The sequence below is a fragment of the Mixophyes fleayi genome, chromosome 1 (assembly GCF_038048845.1).
Source record: "Mixophyes fleayi isolate aMixFle1 chromosome 1, aMixFle1.hap1, whole genome shotgun sequence".
In the NCBI taxonomy this organism is placed as follows: Eukaryota; Metazoa; Chordata; class Amphibia; order Anura; family Limnodynastidae; genus Mixophyes; species Mixophyes fleayi.
In genome coordinates this window covers 223,513,485-223,531,246 of record NC_134402.1, presented here as the reverse complement: position 1 = coordinate 223,531,246, position 17,762 = coordinate 223,513,485, and the positions used below count along the sequence as shown (strand labels likewise).

The window sequence follows — 17,762 nt, the reverse complement described above, 5'->3', positions numbered from 1 at the left end:
AAATGTAAAAAATGTAATATGCCTCCATGCTAGCTCTGTTGCCTTGCCACAAATTCAGGCCTGCTAGTGCTTAGCTGAACTAGGCTGTTAGGGATAACCAATATATACTTACATACAGTAAGGTTATTTTGTTAATTATTTGTGGAGTGATTGTGAGGTATTTAATGTGTGCTTGAGTTTGGGGAGAAGGAGTGCTATTTATTAAATGTGAATATGAATTATGAAATGTTGGCAATGGTTTTGAGAAATAGGTTTATTTATTACATGTAAATGCTATTCATTTATACCAGGCTGTTTGGTGGGGAGGGAAATAAGTTTATTAAATGTGTACGCTATTAATTTAATGTCGGGCTGCTTGGGGAAAATAGTTCTATTATTAAAAGTAAATAGTATTAATTTAATTTAATTCCAAATTTGGGGCTGGTTGCAGGGAGGGAGGCCTAATTATTAAATGGGGTGCTATTGATTTATTAACAGGACTGTTTGGGGACTCCTAAACTTTATGTACCTGTTTTTGTCTCAAAATAGGGCCCCGACATCCCAGAATCTACACAAGCAGCAACTGAGCTTAAGACACCAGCAGCAACAGGTGGTGAAAGCGACAACAGCAGGTAGGAGAGAGCAGGACCATTTTCCAACTGTTCTCAATATGGTGGGACTGTCCAGAATTTGAGTGACTGTCTCACTTAGTCAGGATTTGGTCTGACTACAAGGACAGTTGGGAGGTTCTACTTCACACTGTTATGCTTGTGAAGGCAGAGTTGCGTGCATCATAGCATAGCCTGTTTATTTGTTTAAAATGAATACCATATTCGACAATAAGTGCAATAAGTGCCCCGGGCCCCCTAGAACCTTAATCCAGCTCTGTGACACAGGAGGTGTAATAGTCTGCGGGAGGGAGATATACCACTGGGGTGATGAAGATGACACTGGAGGTGTAATAGTCTGTGGATGGCAGGTTTTCCACTGGAATGGTAGAGATGACCAGGGCCGCCGAGCGAGGTGGGGGGGGGAAGAGGAGGTACTATTCACCCGGGCCCGGGCATGCCAGGAGGCCCGGGCCCTCACTCGTATTTTTTTTTTTATGGGGGGGTTTAAATCTGTTTACTTTTCCATGTTTTTTTTTTTCTTGTTTTTTTTTTTCCCGTCCGGGGGTGGGGGAGGGGGGGGGGGCTTGCTCCCACTCGTTGGTGGGAGGAGCTGAATAGTTAATAATAAAAAAAAAAAAACATACTCACGTGATCGCGGTGTCGGCGTCCCTCCTTCCTCCCTTCTCTGCTCTGTTCACTCTGAATGTCGGGCGTGACGTCATCAAGTCCCGCCCGTCATTCAGTGAAGAGCAGCGCAGAGAGGACCAAGTAAGAAGAAAGAAGACAGAAGAAAGCAGAGAACAGATGAAAGAAGCTCATAGAAGGTAAGTAAAGGAGAGAGAGAGAGAGAGAGAGAGAGAGGGGGGCAGGGAGGCAGGCACAGAGGCACAGAGTGTGTAAATGGGTGTGAGAGAGAGAGGCACAGAGTGTGTAAAGGGGTGAGAGAGAGAGGCACAGAGTGTGTAAAGGGGTGAGAGAGAGAGGCACAGAGTGTGTAAAGGGGTGAGAGAGAGAGGCACAGAGTGAGTAAAGGGGTGAGAGAGAGAGAGAGGCACAGAGTAATAAAGAAGGAGTGAGAGACACGCACAGAGTGATAAAAATGGGGGATAAGCAGCATGGTGGGTGCAGTATGATAAGGGGGCACAGCATGGTGATGACGGGGCACAGTAATGTGTATGTGATGGCACAGGGGGCTTGTGGCAATGTAGTGTGTGTGAGGTAGGTGGTAGCTAATTAATGGGTGTTATTTTGTTTGTGGGGTGATAGTGGGGCAATTTAATAGTGGGGACTATTAATTTAAAATTTTAAAATGGGGTGGTTTGGGGGCTATGGAATGTGGGGTGAGTTTGGGGAAAAATGAGGTCTATTTATTAAATGTGCCTATGAATTATTTAGTGGCAGTGCTGATTGCGGGAAATAGGTATATTTCTGAAATGTAAATACTATTAATTTATTGCTGGGGTTGTTTACAGGGAGGGAAATAGATTTATAAAATGTGAATACTATTATTTTAAAGGGGCTGGAGAAAGGCCTAATTATTACTCGTGGGTGCTATTGATTTAAAGCTTGGGCTGATTGTAATTTTCTAAATGTACCCATGGTTTTTTTTTCAAATAGGGCCCCCAACATTCTAGGATCCAGACAAGCCACAACTAAAGAAAGCAGCAGCCACAGGTGGTGAAAGTGAGAAGAACAGGTAGGACAGTCTATCAAATGTTGTGATTCTAGTGGGATAATACAGATTTTTGGTGAGTGTTCTGCCCAATATAAGGGGCAGGCCTAGACTGTAAACTGTTTATGTACACACTGCATTCTTTCTATACTACACTATGGTGCTAGATGTCCTGAAAGTCAGGTGTGCTGGGCCATATGTCCCGCTCCAGCAATCGGCACTGCACCCTTGTGTCAATGGTGTACACAGCAATGCAGGGTTTTTTTCTTTAGGAGGGTGGCTAGCACTTTTCACCTGCTAGCCACGCCCCAATGATGTATAGCCACACCCCAAATAGTATGACCACACCCGCGCATTTTTTTTTACATGCTCAACTATAAGGGGGCCCCATGAATTTGTTGTACCGGGGCCCTGAATTCCTCTTGGCAGCCCTGGAGATGACACAGGAGGTGTAATAGTCTGCAGACTGCAGGTTACCACTGGAATGGTAGAGATGACACAGGACATGTAATAGTCTGCAGACGGCAGGTTTAACACAGGACCGGAGGAAATCATTAGGAGGTAACGGAAGCTCACGTCCAGCCTAAGAGAAGGTGACCAAAAGGACAGGCACTGAGCTGCTGGAGGAAGTTCCTTTTAAAACGGGAGCCAAATTAGTCAGCCAATGAGGAATCAGCAGAGGGGATAAGAGGATCGGGTCTGCAAAGAGAAGATGGTGGACAGCCAGGATGGGGAGCAGCTGTCAGCATGGAGCCGGTAAGCACGACAGGCTTCGGGTATGAAAACCGAACACTCGGTGTGTGACATATTCAGAGTTAATTATCAGGGAATATGGTGCAGGCAGAATGGAACACACAGCCTCTCCAGTCTTTAGTAATAGTAAGTATAGCCTGTGTATTTTTCTTCCCAGTCCTGCAAAATATGTGATGTCACTCCACAGGGGAATGGAAAACTTAACAGAAATTCAACTCATTTCACCAAAAAGGCAAATCCACTTTAAGCGATGCACCCTTCTAAACCGAATAACTTGTTCCATTGCCAATGAGCAACTATTAGTACTATTCAAGCTGTACTCCGTATCAACGCTACTCTGTGCACTACAAAAAAGGAATGCTGTTTTCACATATTGCAATATACAGTTAGGTCCTTATATATTTGGACAGTAACACATTTTTCATAATTTTTGCTCTGTACACAACTAAAATGGATTTGAAATTAAACAATGTAGATCTACTGGAAGTGCAGACATTCAGCTTTAATTCAAGGGGTTGAACAAAAATATTGTATGAAACGTTTTGGAACTGCATCTATATTTTATACACAGTCCCATATTTTCAGGGGCTCAAATGTAATTAAAAAATGAACATAATTATAAATAAAATGTTCATTTTTAATATTTTGTTGCAAATCCTTTACCGGCAAAGTCTTTGACACATGGACATCGCCAAATGTTGGGTTTCCTTCTTTGTTATGCTTTGCAAGGCCTTTACTGCAGCTGTCTTCAGTTGTTGTTTGTTTCTGGGTCTTTCCGCATTTAGTTTTGTCTTCAGCAAGTGAAATTCATGGGGGATCTAGTTGAGATCAGGTGATTAAGTCAGTCATTGCAGAATATTACACTTCTTTGCCTTAATAACTTCTGGGTTGTTTTTGCAGTATCTTTTGTACTGTGAAGCACAGACTTTGGCTGAATTTGAGTGGACAGTATATCCCTATACACTTCAGAATTTAGCCGGCTGCTCCTGTCTTCTGTCACATCTTCACTAAACACTAGTGACCTACTGCCATTGGAATCCATGCATGCCCATGCCATGACACTGCATCCACTATGTTTTGCAGATGATGTGGTATGCTTCAGTTCATGAGTCATTCCAAACCTACTCCATACTTTTTACTTCCCATCTGTCCAAAGAATGCTGTTCCAGAACTGGGCTGGCTTTTTTAGATGTTTGTTGGCAAAATCTAATCTGTCCTTTCTATTCTTGAGGCTTATGAATGGTTTGCACCTTGTGTTGAATCCTCTGTTTTGACTCTCATGAAGTCTTCTCTTTATGGTAGGCTTGGATAATGATATGACTACCTCTTGGAGAGTGCTCTTCACTTGGGTGGGGTACGTATACCTGATGACAGGAACATCAACATGAATGTGAGCGACATAAAAATAACGATTAAGATCAGTACGACGGTCAGTATACATCTGCATACCTTAATATAGATGTGCAGCATTTGCGACAGCTCTTATAGCCGTCACCTTTCAATTGCGAATCAAGGAAAGTTGACGACTGGTGAGCACGTCATTCACACTGCTGACAGTGCGATGGCTGCTTTTAAGGGGCAACGTGTTGCTGAGCTCACCAGTGCATTCTTTTTTTCTCAGAATGGAACAAACAGTTGATTTGGTCATTCCTACAGTTTCTGATATTTCTCCAATGGATTTATTTTGGGTTCTGCAGCCTAAGAATGGCCTGTTTCATTTGTATTGAGATCTCCTTTGACAGCATGTTGTAGGTTCACAACAACAGCTTCCAAATGAATTGGAATGAACCCCAGACGTTTTGCTTGCTTAAATGATAAAGAAATAATAAAGGAATAGCCCACACTTGTCTGTGAAACAGCTTTTGAGTCAATTCTCCAATTAAGTTTGGTCCCTTGAAAAAGAAGTTGCTACATATTAAATAGTTGTAAATCCTAAACCCTTCCTCCAATTTGTATGTGAATATCCTCAAATTAAAGCTAATAGTCTACACTTTATGCCCATATGCATTTTATAACTGTAACTTGAATATGTTTTGGTAAACAACTAGAATAACAAAAATTGTGTCAGTGTTTAAATATATATGGACCTAACTGTATAAGTGCATGTTACGAGCCGCGGCGGTGCTCACTTCCTGTGCTCCCCAGCATCCCAGCCGTCACCATGACGACCGGGACGGGCTTAGCCTCCCTGCCGGTTATAGCGTTCCAGTTGTGTACTGTTGCTGACCTGCTCTGGATACTTTGATTGTTGGATATCTGTTGTGACCCTCTGCCTGTTTCTTGGACCTTGCCTGCTTGCCTGTGACCCTGACCTTTTGGCCTGTACCTTGGATTCTGCTGTTCTGCCCATGACCCTGACCCTTGTGCGTGTTTTCTGACTATTCTACCCTGCAACTGACCTCTGACCTCGGCTTTCGTCTGACCATCCATAGTATAACAAACCTAAACTACATTGGAGTTAAGTCCTGGGGGCATTCGAGTACCTGTGAGCGCCTCTAGCTCTACTGGAACGGCTGCTGCTTTAGGTGAAGACCTCCATCTATCAGTTCTGCAGGTTTGTTATCTGACCAGCAATAGTTTGATTAAGACTTAGGGCTAGATTTATTAAGATGCGAGTTTGGTGTCAGTTTTAAACTGCCACACTTCACCGGCGTTTTAGTAGTCCAAACTACCGCATTTACCACAAGGCGGTTTGAGGCTGCAATTTAAAATGCTAGCCATGTGTGGCAGATTGAAAACAGCTAAACCACCGGCGTTTGGTAAAAAATACCATCAAAACCGCCATAAAAAAGTTTTTCTAATACCTGCTTCTGAATGGCTTGAATTGGGAATGACCCTGCATTATGCAGTCAGTTTCGTTTAGGTTTGTCAGATCAAATTAAGGACTCTCTGGTGCAATACCCTTCACTTACCTCTCTGGAGGGACTTATGCAACTTATGCAACTCGCTATAAAGGTTGATAGACGCATCAAAGAAAGAAGAGCTGAGAAGGAATCACCTACCTCAATTACACTCTGTCACAAATCGGGATCTTAGCCGCACTTACCTCATCCGCCGCTGTCATATCACGGCTACCTGGGTCCCTTCTGGTCATCTGCAGCATTCCCGTTCTCCACACCTTCATTCGTAAACAAACACATACTGTCTGTCCTGCAGCATGGGCGCGGCCATCTTGGATGCAGTCAGGTGATCATTCCAAACCAACCAGATTCAGAAGCTGTGATCACATGAACTGATCAGCCAATAGTTGTTTGGGACATCCTATTTAAACCTGCTGCTGTGATCTGTTCATTGCCAGAACAACACACTTCTCTCCAGAGGATAGTTCTTGGCTCCAGTGTTCCTGACTGCATTACAAGTGCAGTAATCCTGTCTGCACTCCTAAGTGCAGTGTTCCTGACTGCATTACAAGTGCAGTAATCCTGTCTGCACTCCTAAGTGCAGTGTTCCTGACTGCATTACAAGTGCAGTGTTCCTGACTGCATTACAAGTGCAGTGTTCCTGACTGCATTACAAGTGCAGTGTTCCTGACTGCATTACAAGTGCAGTGTTCCTGACTGCATTACAAGTGCAGTGTTCCTGTCTACATTTCCAGACTGCTAATTCCCCTGCTATATTCTACAATCAGCACGAACATGAGCAAGAAGTTCATCCAGGCTGCTAAGTTCTGTTTCACTCCTGCTCCAGCTAGTCCCAAGGGTCCCGAATCGGATCAAGAAATTCAGACGACCGTGACAGTTTGTTCTGGCCAAATGGATCCGCTAGGGGAACATACCCCGAGGGAGGACTCTGTCCAAATATTAGCTGAACGCATTGAGAGACAAGAAACTAACCAGGGGCAAATTTTGAGATTGCTGCAGGATGTTTCTACACGTATGGATACCTTGCAGTTATTCCGCAGTCAACCATCCCATACTCCGCCTGAGCCAGTAATACCTGCTTCACTACTTACTTCATCCAGACTCCACCTTCCCACGCCAGCTAAATACAATGGCGATCCGAAGAATTGCCGCGGGTTTCTCAACCAGTGTAGTATACACTTTGAATTACAACCCGGAAATTTCCCCACTGCACGTACCAAAACTGCTTATATTGTTTCGCTACTATCAGGGCAAGCTCTGGCATGGGCATCACCGCTCTGGGAAAAATCTGACCCAATTTTATTTGACATTGATAGCTTCCTGTCTACCTTCCGCAGAATATTCGACGAGCCTGGAAGAACAACGTCAGCCGCTTTAGATATTCTGCGCCTTCGGCAAGGGCAGCAGTCTGTTGGCCAATATGCCGTTCAATTTCAAACACTTTCCTCTGAACTATCTTGGAATAACGATGCTCTTGTTGCGGTTTTCTGGCAGGGCCTGTCTGACCACATTAAGGATGTATTAGCGTCTCGGGACTTACCTACAACGCTAGACCAATTGATTACCACCTGCAATCGGGTTGATCTTCGGTTCAGAGAAAGAACTCTAGAAAAGAGGAGGCTGAAACACCCCAAGTTCCACCCTATTCAACGGGTCCGTGTACCGTCTCCTTTCCCTGAAGGACCCATGCAATTAGCCAAAGCACGTCTTTTACCCACCGAGCGAGAACGGCGAGTTAGAGAGAAACTTTGCTTATACTGTGCCAGTTCCGGACATCTGTTACATCATTGTCCTCGTAAGCCGGGTAAACACAACCTCCTAGCTGACAATGAGGAAGTGAGCCTAGGAGTGGCTCTTCGCTCCCCACAAGGCAAGGACTGTATTATCCCAGTCACTCTGAAACACGCTCAAGGCTCCCAATACATTTCAGCCCTGCTGGATTCTGGAGCAGCTGGGAATTTCATGTCTGCCAGATTAGCTGCTGAACTAGCCATTCCACTAGAGAAAATTCCAGTGACCATCTTTCTCTCTGCGGTTGACGGTAGCCGTATTCCAGGGGGTACCATTACGCATCAGACTTCTCCAGTGACGCTCCAAATAGGAGTTCTGCATTCCGAGTCTCTTACCTTTTTGGTCATCCCAGAAGCCACTAGCCCTGTGGTTCTCGGGTTTCCATGGCTTCAAACGCATAACCCCCATATTGACTGGTCGACTCCACAAATCCTGGCGTGGGCTCCAACTTGTTTCGGGTCCTGTTTACAACGTGTTCTTCCACATTGCTCCACCTCTGATAAGGAAGTTTTGCCAGTTCCTTCTGCCTACCAAGAGTTCACAGACGTTTTCAGTAAGCAGGCCGCTGAAACTCTACCACCTCATCGGGATTGGGACTGTCCCATTGATCTTGTTCCGGGTAAAACCCCACCGCGTGGCAGAGTCTACCCTCTTTCTATCCCTGAGACAAAATCTATGTCTGAATATGTAAAATAGAACTTGGAAAGGGGCTTTATTCGCCCATCCTCTTCACCGGCAGGAGCCGGGTTCTTTTTTGTAAAAAAAAAAGATGGTGGATTACGTCCCTGCATCGATTACCGAGGTCTCAACGACATTACCATCAAGAACCGGTATCCTCTGCCCCTCATCACAGAGTTATTTGACAGAGTCAAAGGTGCGCAAATATTTACGAAGTTGGATCTCCGCGGGGCCTACAATTTGATCCGTATCAGGCGTGGCAATGAATGGAAAACCGCCTTTAACACCAGGGATGGGCACTACGAGTATCTTGTCATGCCATTTGGTCTGAGCAATGCCCCAGCGGTTTTTCAGAATTTCATAAACGAAATCTTTCGGGACTTACTGTACCATACTATTGTGGTATATTTGGACGATATCCTCGTTTTCTCCTCTGATATCCAGTCCCATCGCAGACATGTTAAAGAGGTCCTCAGCCGTCTCAGAAGGAATAAACTGTATTGCAAGCTTGAAAAATGCACCTTCGAAGTTGAATCCATTCCATTCTTGGGGTATATCATCTCGGGCACCGGTCTCCGTATGGACCCAGAGAAGGTGCAAGCTATTCTTAACTGGCCTCAACCATCTACACTAAAGGCAGTACAGCGATTTCTGGGATTTGCTAACTACTATCGAAAATTTATTCGTGGCTACTCTACTGTAGTAGCACCACTCACCGCCCTCACCAGGAAAGGAGCTAATCCTGCCAAGTGGTCTGAAGAAGCCCAATCTGCTTTTCAACTTCTGAAACAAGCATTTATTTCTGCTCCCATACTGAGGCAACCAGATTTAACCTGTCCATTCTACTTGGAAGTTGATGCCTCATCTGTCGGAGTAGGGGCAGTTCTCTCCCAAAAACCAGCTGATGAGCAATGGCATCCCTGCGGGTTCTTCTCCCGAAAATTTTTACCAGCTGAACGAAATTATGCCATAGGGGACAAAGAGCTGCTTGCCATCAAATTGGCGCTTGAAGAGTGGAGACATTTACTTGAGGGAGCTCGTTATCCTGTCACAATATACACGGATCACAAGAATCTGCTCTACCTTAAAACTGCACAGTGCATGAATCCACGTCAGGCCCGATGGGCACTATTCTTTTCTCGATTCGATATCCATGTCACCTTCCGTCCCGGTTCCAAAAATCGCAAGGCCGATGCTCTGTCACGTTCTATGGTAAAAGAAGAAGATTCCATCATTGTGGATCCACGGCCTATTATCAGCCCACTCAGCATCGCAGTCAGTAGACCCGACAATACACCTCCCCAGGGGAAAACTTTTGTTCCTGAGAATCTGCGTAAAAAATTGCTCCAATGGGCACATTGTTCCAGATTTGCCGGTCATGCTGGCATCCGCAAAACTCAATCTTTCATATTGAGAAGCTACTGGTGGCCTACGCTTCATCAGGATGTTCAGCAATTTGTTTCCGCATGTGGCAGCTGTGCCCAACATAAAAGTTCAAGACAATCTTCAGCTGGTCAACTTTTGCCTCTGCCTATTCCCACCAAACCCTGGACCCATATTTCTATGGACTTTGTTTCCGAATTGCCCAATTCTAATAATTTCAATACCATCTGGGTCATCGTTGACCGATTCTCTAAAATGGCGCATTTTGTTCCTCTCCGTGGACTCCCATCAGCACCTATCCTGGCTCAGCAATTTATAAAGGAGATCTTCCGTTTGCATGGGTGTCCTGAAGAAATCGTCCCAGATAGAGGAGTTCAGTTTGTGGCGAAATTCTGGAGATCCTTGTGCCAAGCACTACAGATCAAACTAAACTTCTCTTCGGCCTATCATCCCCAATCCAACGGGCAAACGGAAAGAGTTAATCAAGACCTAGAAACATTTCTCCGTTTGTACATATCCTCTTCTCAAGACGACTGGGTAGATCTGCTTCCTTGGGCAGAATTTGCTCATAATAATCATTATCACGAATCCTCTGCTTCCACTCCATTTCATACGGTCTATGGCCTACACCCCAGGGTACCCTTGTTTACTCCACTTCCTACAGCCTCAGTACCTGCCTCTGAAGTTTTCCTAAAGAATTTTTCAGGCCACTGGCGCCAGGTACGGGAATCTCTACTTAAAGCGTCCCAACGCTACAAAATTCAGGCCGACAAAAAGCGACGAGCCATTCCAAGCTTGAAACCCGGAGACAGAGTCTGGCTGTCTACTCGCAATCTACGCCTCAGAGTTCCATCTATGAAATTCGCTCCTCGCTTTATTGGACCGTTTAACATCTCCCGAGTCATCAATCCAGTGTCCTACAAATTACATCTACCATCTTACCTCAGGGTACCCAACACCTTCCATATCTCTCTCTTGAAACCACTGGTGCTAAATCGGTTTTATACACCCAAACTGGTTTCTCCTGAAGTGCAGACTGAACATGGTGACGAATATGAAATTAAAGAGATCTTGGACTCTCGGTTTCGACATAAAACCTTACAATATCTAGTCGACTGGAAGGGCTATGGTCCAGAAGAGAGGGCCTGGATCAAAGCTTCTGATGTTCACGCTCCATCTCTCATCAAAAAATTTCACCGCAAGTTTCCAACTAAGCCCCAATCTAAGTGTCCAGTGGCCACTCGTAAGGGAGGGGGTACTGTCACAAATCGGGATCTTAGCCGCACTTACCTCATCCGCCGCTGTCATATCACGGCTACCTGGGTCCCTTCTGGTCATCTGCAGCATTCCCGTTCTCCACACCTTCATTCGTAAACAAACACATACTGTCTGTCCTGCAGCATGGGCGCGGCCATCTTGGATGCAGTCAGGTGATCATTCCAAACCAACCAGATTCAGAAGCTGTGATCACATGAACTGATCAGCCAATAGTTGTTTGGGACATCCTATTTAAACCTGCTGCTGTGATCTGTTCATTGCCAGAACAACACACTTCTCTCCAGAGGATAGTTCTTGGCTCCAGTGTTCCTGACTGCATTACAAGTGCAGTAATCCTGTCTGCACTCCTAAGTGCAGTGTTCCTGACTGCATTACAAGTGCAGTGTTCCTGACTGCATTACAAGTGCAGTGTTCCTGACTGCATTACAAGTGCAGTGTTCCTGACTGCATTACAAGTGCAGTGTTCCTGACTGCATTACAAGTGCAGTGTTCCTGTCTACATTTCCAGACTGCTAATTCCCCTGCTATATTCTACAATCAGCACGAACATGAGCAAGAAGTTCATCCAGGCTGCTAAGTTCTGTTTCACTCCTGCTCCAGCTAGTCCCAAGGGTCCCGAATCGGATCAAGAAATTCAGACGACCGTGACACACTCTTTTCTATGTCTCCTACTACTATGGAAGCTGCAGAACCTATGCAGCTAGGGGCTTACCGCCTTTCTCCGGAGTAAAGAACTAGGAGACGTACCTTAGTTCTTTGTTTATACTGTGGAACCAAATGTCACCTTCTTCGTTCCTGTCCCAATAAATCGGGAAAAGAACAAGCCTAGAGAGTGCCAAGTCTCTTGGGATCCCTCTAATGAAAATCGACACAGCAATCACTGTTTGTGGTCTGGGTGGAGTCCCTTTACCCAGGGGCAGGATTTCCTACAAGACTCCGCCATTACAACTAACGGAGGGATCTATTCATTCAGACACCCTGTCCTTCTATCTCATTAATTGCCCTTCTGTTCCACTTATTCTGGGTCATCCCTGGCTCCATCTCCATAACCCAGTCATTGATTGGAGCTTAGGAGAGATTGTCCGCTGGAGTTCTCATTGTTCTCAAATTTGTCTGACCCTGTCCCTTAGGTTTCTGCAGCCCCTACCTGAACAACTTCCTCTAACTTATCGTGAGTTTCAGGATGTGTTTTCCTAAAAGGCAGCTCACTCTTTGCCTCCACACCGTGACTTTGATTGCACTATTGATCTAATTCCAGGATCTAAATTGTCTAAAGGAAGGTTATACTCTCTCTCTGGTCCTGAAACTAAGGCAATGCAAGAATATGTGGAGGAAAATCTACAGAAAAGTTTTATTAGACCTTATAAATCCCTAGTGAGAACTGGGTGTTTTTTCATGTCTAAAAAGGACGGTGGTCTACGCCCTTGCATTGATTTTCTAGGATTAAACAAAATCACCATTAAAAACACTTATCCGCTCCCACTCATCTAAGTTCTGTTTGGCCAACTTAGAGATGCTACTGTTTACACCATGATTGATCTGCGTGGTGCTTACAACCTCATATGCATCAGGAAAGTCGATGAGTGGAAGAATGCATTGAACACCCAATCTGCTCATTATGAGTACTTGCTCATGCCTTTCGGCCTGTGTAATGCACCCACCGTCTTCCAAGATCTTATCAATGAGGTTCTCCATTATTTTCTTGGACAGTTCGTTGTAATGTACCTGGATGACGTCCTGACTTATTCTCAGTCTCTGCCACAGGATCGATTCCATGTCAAACAGGTCCTCCTAAGACTTAGAGAGCATCACCTCTTTGCCAAACTTCAAATATGTGAGTTTGAAGTTCAGAAGGTGTCCTTCGGATATGTAATCTGGGTTGACTCAAGACCTTGGTAATACCATTCACCAATTCCAGAAAGTAGCTCCTTCAGAAATACCGGCAGGCCACTTACTTGTTCCAATTCATCTACGAAGAGCAGTTCTTTCTAAGGCCCACAAGAACAAGTCTGCCGGGAATCCATGTATCTCCAAAACTGATAAGATTCTTTCGCGCTCTATGTGGTGGCCTTCTTTGTCCTCTGATGTCGAAAATTTTGTTCTTTCTTGTGAAGATTATGCAAAAAACAAAACTTCCAGCAGCTGCCCCTCAGGCCCACTTATGCCCTTGTCTACTCCTATGAAACCCTGGACTCATTTGTCAATGGATTTTATTGTGGATTTGACAACAGTCTGCAGGGTGTCAAATCAGCAAACGCAAGAAGTGTCAATATTAACCGGGTCAGCAACAATCAGGGATAAACAATACCAAACAACAGGCAGAAGAGAAATCAGGAACATTTCGGGTCAGAATACACAGGAATCAGCCAGAATAGGCATAGAAACGCTGGAGTAAAGGTATGGAGCTTAATACTCTGGTACAGATCTGTGCACAGATCAGGTTTAAATAGCTGAGCTGATGAGTAAGGCGGATCACATGACCACAGGTTCAGAGCTGCTCTTAAAGGGCCAGGTGCCTTCTACTGCACAGAGTATGATTGTGGCACAGGGTTGTGCGCCTTGAGTGGAGGGAAGAATATAGGGAGCTGGCCAGACAGCAGGTTTAAAAAGTAACAGCCGGACTCCGATGTGTGACAGACCACAATTGTACCAATTTGCTGCAGGGGGCTCACTCCTAATGGAACGCTCTGATTGGCTGTCGTGAGTGTAAAAGGCAGAGAGGGCTTAGCCTTGTTGCCAGTGATTGTGTTTGTTCTTACATTTGTGAAGTCTGCTGTGTTGTTGCTCTATTTGTCTTCTCATTTCCTGTTGTCTGAACTTTTTCCTGTCCCTGGATTTTCCCTGTCTGCTGCCCATCTTGACCTTTAGCTTTGTTTCTGAACCTCGTTGTTCACTGCCTGCTCGTAACTGTCACACTTCTCAATGCAGAAATCACAGCTAAGGAGCCTGGAATATGGTGAATCACACAATGTTTATTGCAGTTTGGTACAAATCGGATAGTGTGGACATAGAGTAAGGATTGCAGGAGGTTGCAGAAGGCAACTAACAGGAACGTGGCTGATACAGGAGAACAGGTAAGATGAAGAAATCCCAGGGAACAGGTGAACCAGGAGCACAGCAGGGTACAGCACAGCAACATACAACAGCAACAACAACAATGTCCAGCAAGGTATACTGGGAGTGACAAGTATAAGTAGAGAGACACCCAGGTGCAAAAGATAATTGGTGCAACAAGTTAACCCCTGGTGATGAAAGGAAAGGCACAATAGCAGCACCTCTGGTGAACAGAGGCACTGCAAATAATACATAACAGTTCAAGGTCCAGGAGCCCGTTTCTGCCAATGCAAACAGCATGCAATGCAGATGGCTCCAGGCAGATACTGACAGCTACCTGCCTTGACCATTTGCATCTTCTCTGATGCCTTTGTACACTGCCTGGTATACTACTACACAATCCACCAGTTTCTTCCAGTCTCTATACCCCTTCACTACCTACCACCTTAAATAAATTCCTACTAGTCTGAACTCAAGTCCTGAGGGCATCCAAGTATCTGAGAGAATATTGCTCTCTACGAGAAAGGTGGATTGCTATAGGTGAAGACCTCTCACCTAGTTCATTCTAAGAAAATATATGGTGTACAGCAGTAGCCCTTACACCTGTATCACTACTCAAAAAGGACATTGAGAGTTTTACTAAACTAAAGCACACAGACTCAAAATCCTTTAACCTACTCTACTCCACCCAGCATAAACGGGTTTCACCAAAGGCAGAGACACTCTGTGCACAATATAAGACATTTGTTTGCTGCAATGATAAAAACTGGATGCAGATAAAGCATTTGACTGCATTTCTCGCCTAATTAGTTCTTTAAATTTCAGCATTCTGGTCCCACCTCTTTATATGTTTTCAGAACATTATATAATCACCCAAAGACTTTCTTGACAATTAACAATAGGACTACACCAACCTTCTCCATAAGCAGGGGCACAAGGCAGGAATGCCCCCTATGCCCTCTCCTCATTAATATACCAATGAATCAATTTTTAATACACTTACACAAGGTGGCTAACAGGGGATAAATATAAGCACAACTGATCTTAAGAGATCTGCTTTTGCAAATGACATACAGCTTAACATAACTGATAGAAAGCCATACCTTTAATGCTACAAAAACTAGCAAAATATGAAATCATAACAGGATTTCTAGTAATAATAATCTTCCTATGTGTCATCTACAAGCATACTTACTAAATCTGATATTAAAATCTTAAACAAGACCTTTCAAAAAATGTTATGATCTAAGAAGTGTACAAGAACATCATTACTTCGATTACAACAGCCTCACAATCTTGGATGGGAAAACTTGTCAAATATTAAAGAGAATAACTTGCAAATTACATATATGACATAAATACACCACCTATGGCTGGGTACACACTATATAAAAGTTCTCCCGAAGCAATATCCTTAACGATTGTAAAGGGGGCTGCAGGATACTGGCGTGTCGGTCCGCATGTGTTCCACTTCGTCTGTTGGAACACACAACCACTTCCTTATTCGTGTTGTTCGCACAACCATGCTGCATTCAGTATATGTCACAGTCAGTCCAATAGCCAATCGCTGAATCCCAATGCATTTCGTCTTACAGAATTTCTCAAGGGTACACACGCGGACCACAACGCCAGTATTCTGCAGCCCACTCTACAGAAAACATTGCTTGTCTGGCAGTGAGAGTGGTTAATCAAAGGAGGTCATCAGGCGCTGGGGAAGACGCCAGCACTCGTCCAGGTGAGAATGCCTTCTATTTTCATACAGCGGAGGACACGCTTTGGAATACAGATACTACATATTAAGTCTGGTTTTCATCTCAATGCTATTGTTATTTTTATTTTTGGTATCCAAATTTGGGATTTTAAAGTTCTTCTTTTTTTTTTTTCTTCTTTTGTCTCAAGAACTATTATTTAATATCATTTTTTCTATGCATGCAATTTTATTTTTATATGGCCATAATCTTACTGATGGTTTGAAGTTTTTTTAGTACTTAGTATTTATTGTTGATACTCCAGAATAAATAAGAATCGTGATTAGAGGTTGTGGCGCCTGGTTTACTATATTGATCCGTAACGATTGTACCTATGCTTACAAAAAAAAAAGTCCCGATCAGCATGCCGAATCGTATACACACTAAACACATTTTACACAATTTACTTTCAGATCTGCACTCTTTATCTGTGATAACCATCGGCTGAAAAGATTGTGACTCTGCACACTCCATAGAGATCTATCGACACTGCTGGTCATGACTGAATACACAATGCAGAATTGGAACAACATCATTCCATTGTTGGATGAGATTTTTAGTTCAGATTAAAAATATCAAATGAATCCATGAATAAATTGAGCTGTTAAGTTGTAAAATGTGAAGACAGAGAGTCTGATGTAAATGTATTTGATGGTTTTGCACATCCCAGTGTGAGAAGATAACCATGTCACCTGTAGCAGCTTCAAAGAGCTCTTGCTGTTAGTCTTGGACTCCTGAATAGACTTTGTGGGGTCGGTCACAGCTGGACATCCTTGCAGCCCAAGGCAGCATTTTGCAGGCTTATACAGGTAAATAGAAATATGAGCTTCAAAGGAAAAATGCCTTATGCCTTCATAGTTCATATTTTGGGAAATCCGGGTGTTACTCCATACTTAGGAGCAGAAATCACACCAGGATTGTGAATGATAGGTACAGGTGGTATCCGTGAACAGCTAAAATCACATATCTTTGGAAAAGGTATGCCACATTGTCAATATTCCATTATGTTTGGTATTTAAATGTGCGGGAAGTTTTAAACGGTTTATTGAAGGGAAAGTCTCTGGGATATATCTGAGAAAAGCTAAGACAGGTCAAAACTTAGGAATAGTTTTGAACAAACCTTAGGTTTGTCCCAAGGGACATTTCCGCCCCCACATTAGCATTCACACTGCCCTTGTGAATGCCATCCCAATTGAGTTTGCTTGAAAACCTATGTTTTGAAGAGACAAGTTGTCAGCATCTTGGGGTTCAATCTAATTGAAGGACTGTCCATCTATTCTGCCTGTCCCAGGCATACAGATTATTATATGTAAGTGTCCCATTTGTTTTTATAACTGTTTGCAATTTTTTACTTGTATGTCAAATCTTTATCTAATTGTTTTTTATTCTCTCTAAGCATTGTACTTTTTGTGTATTAAATCTAACAATTTAATAGTTCTGTTCTTATTGCTCTAAGATGAATTCATTGCCTGTTTAGAAGAGACAGATTGCTTGGTTGGATTAACTCTTTAGAAACCAGTGTGCGAAGGGTTAACTGTTTAGCTACCAGAGCACACAGTGTGCACAATTTAGTGATTAAGTCATAGGCTTGCTACGGGCCTTATACCTAGATGGTGGCAGTTGCTGAGAGGTGTGAAGCGTGTGCCTGTGTTAGGAAAAGGGACCAGCGAAATCTGTAGCCTTAGAGAAAGAGGTGAGCGTGAGATTTGGGCTGGAATCCTGTATGTTCCCTTACAGTAAGTTTCCAAGTCATAAGTGCGAAGAGGCCGTTTGTGACAAATAAAGGGGGTCAGGAACAGTTTCCTGACAAAACAGAGGTGATATATTGTATGACTGTTGGAATATATGATAAGATATCTAATCAGGGAGTAGCTAGAGGGGCTTATCCCTGACAGTGCCGCACGCTTGTTTAGAACAAGTCTTTAGTCTAGACACTCACCTTATAGCCCTATTA

At 43.8% G+C, this 17,762-nt stretch overlaps 1 long non-coding RNA gene across 1 annotated transcript; it reads left to right on the top strand.

Annotated features, from left to right (window-relative positions):
• The first annotated feature begins 2,623 nt into the window (after positions 1–2,623).
• On the top strand, positions 2,624–17,118 carry LOC142107262 (uncharacterized). Its single transcript, XR_012679917.1, has 4 exons — positions 2,624–3,018; positions 13,935–14,080; positions 15,656–15,795; positions 16,222–17,118. It is a non-coding gene; the product is annotated as an uncharacterized LOC142107262 (long non-coding RNA).
• The last annotated feature ends 644 nt before the right edge of the window (positions 17,119–17,762 follow it).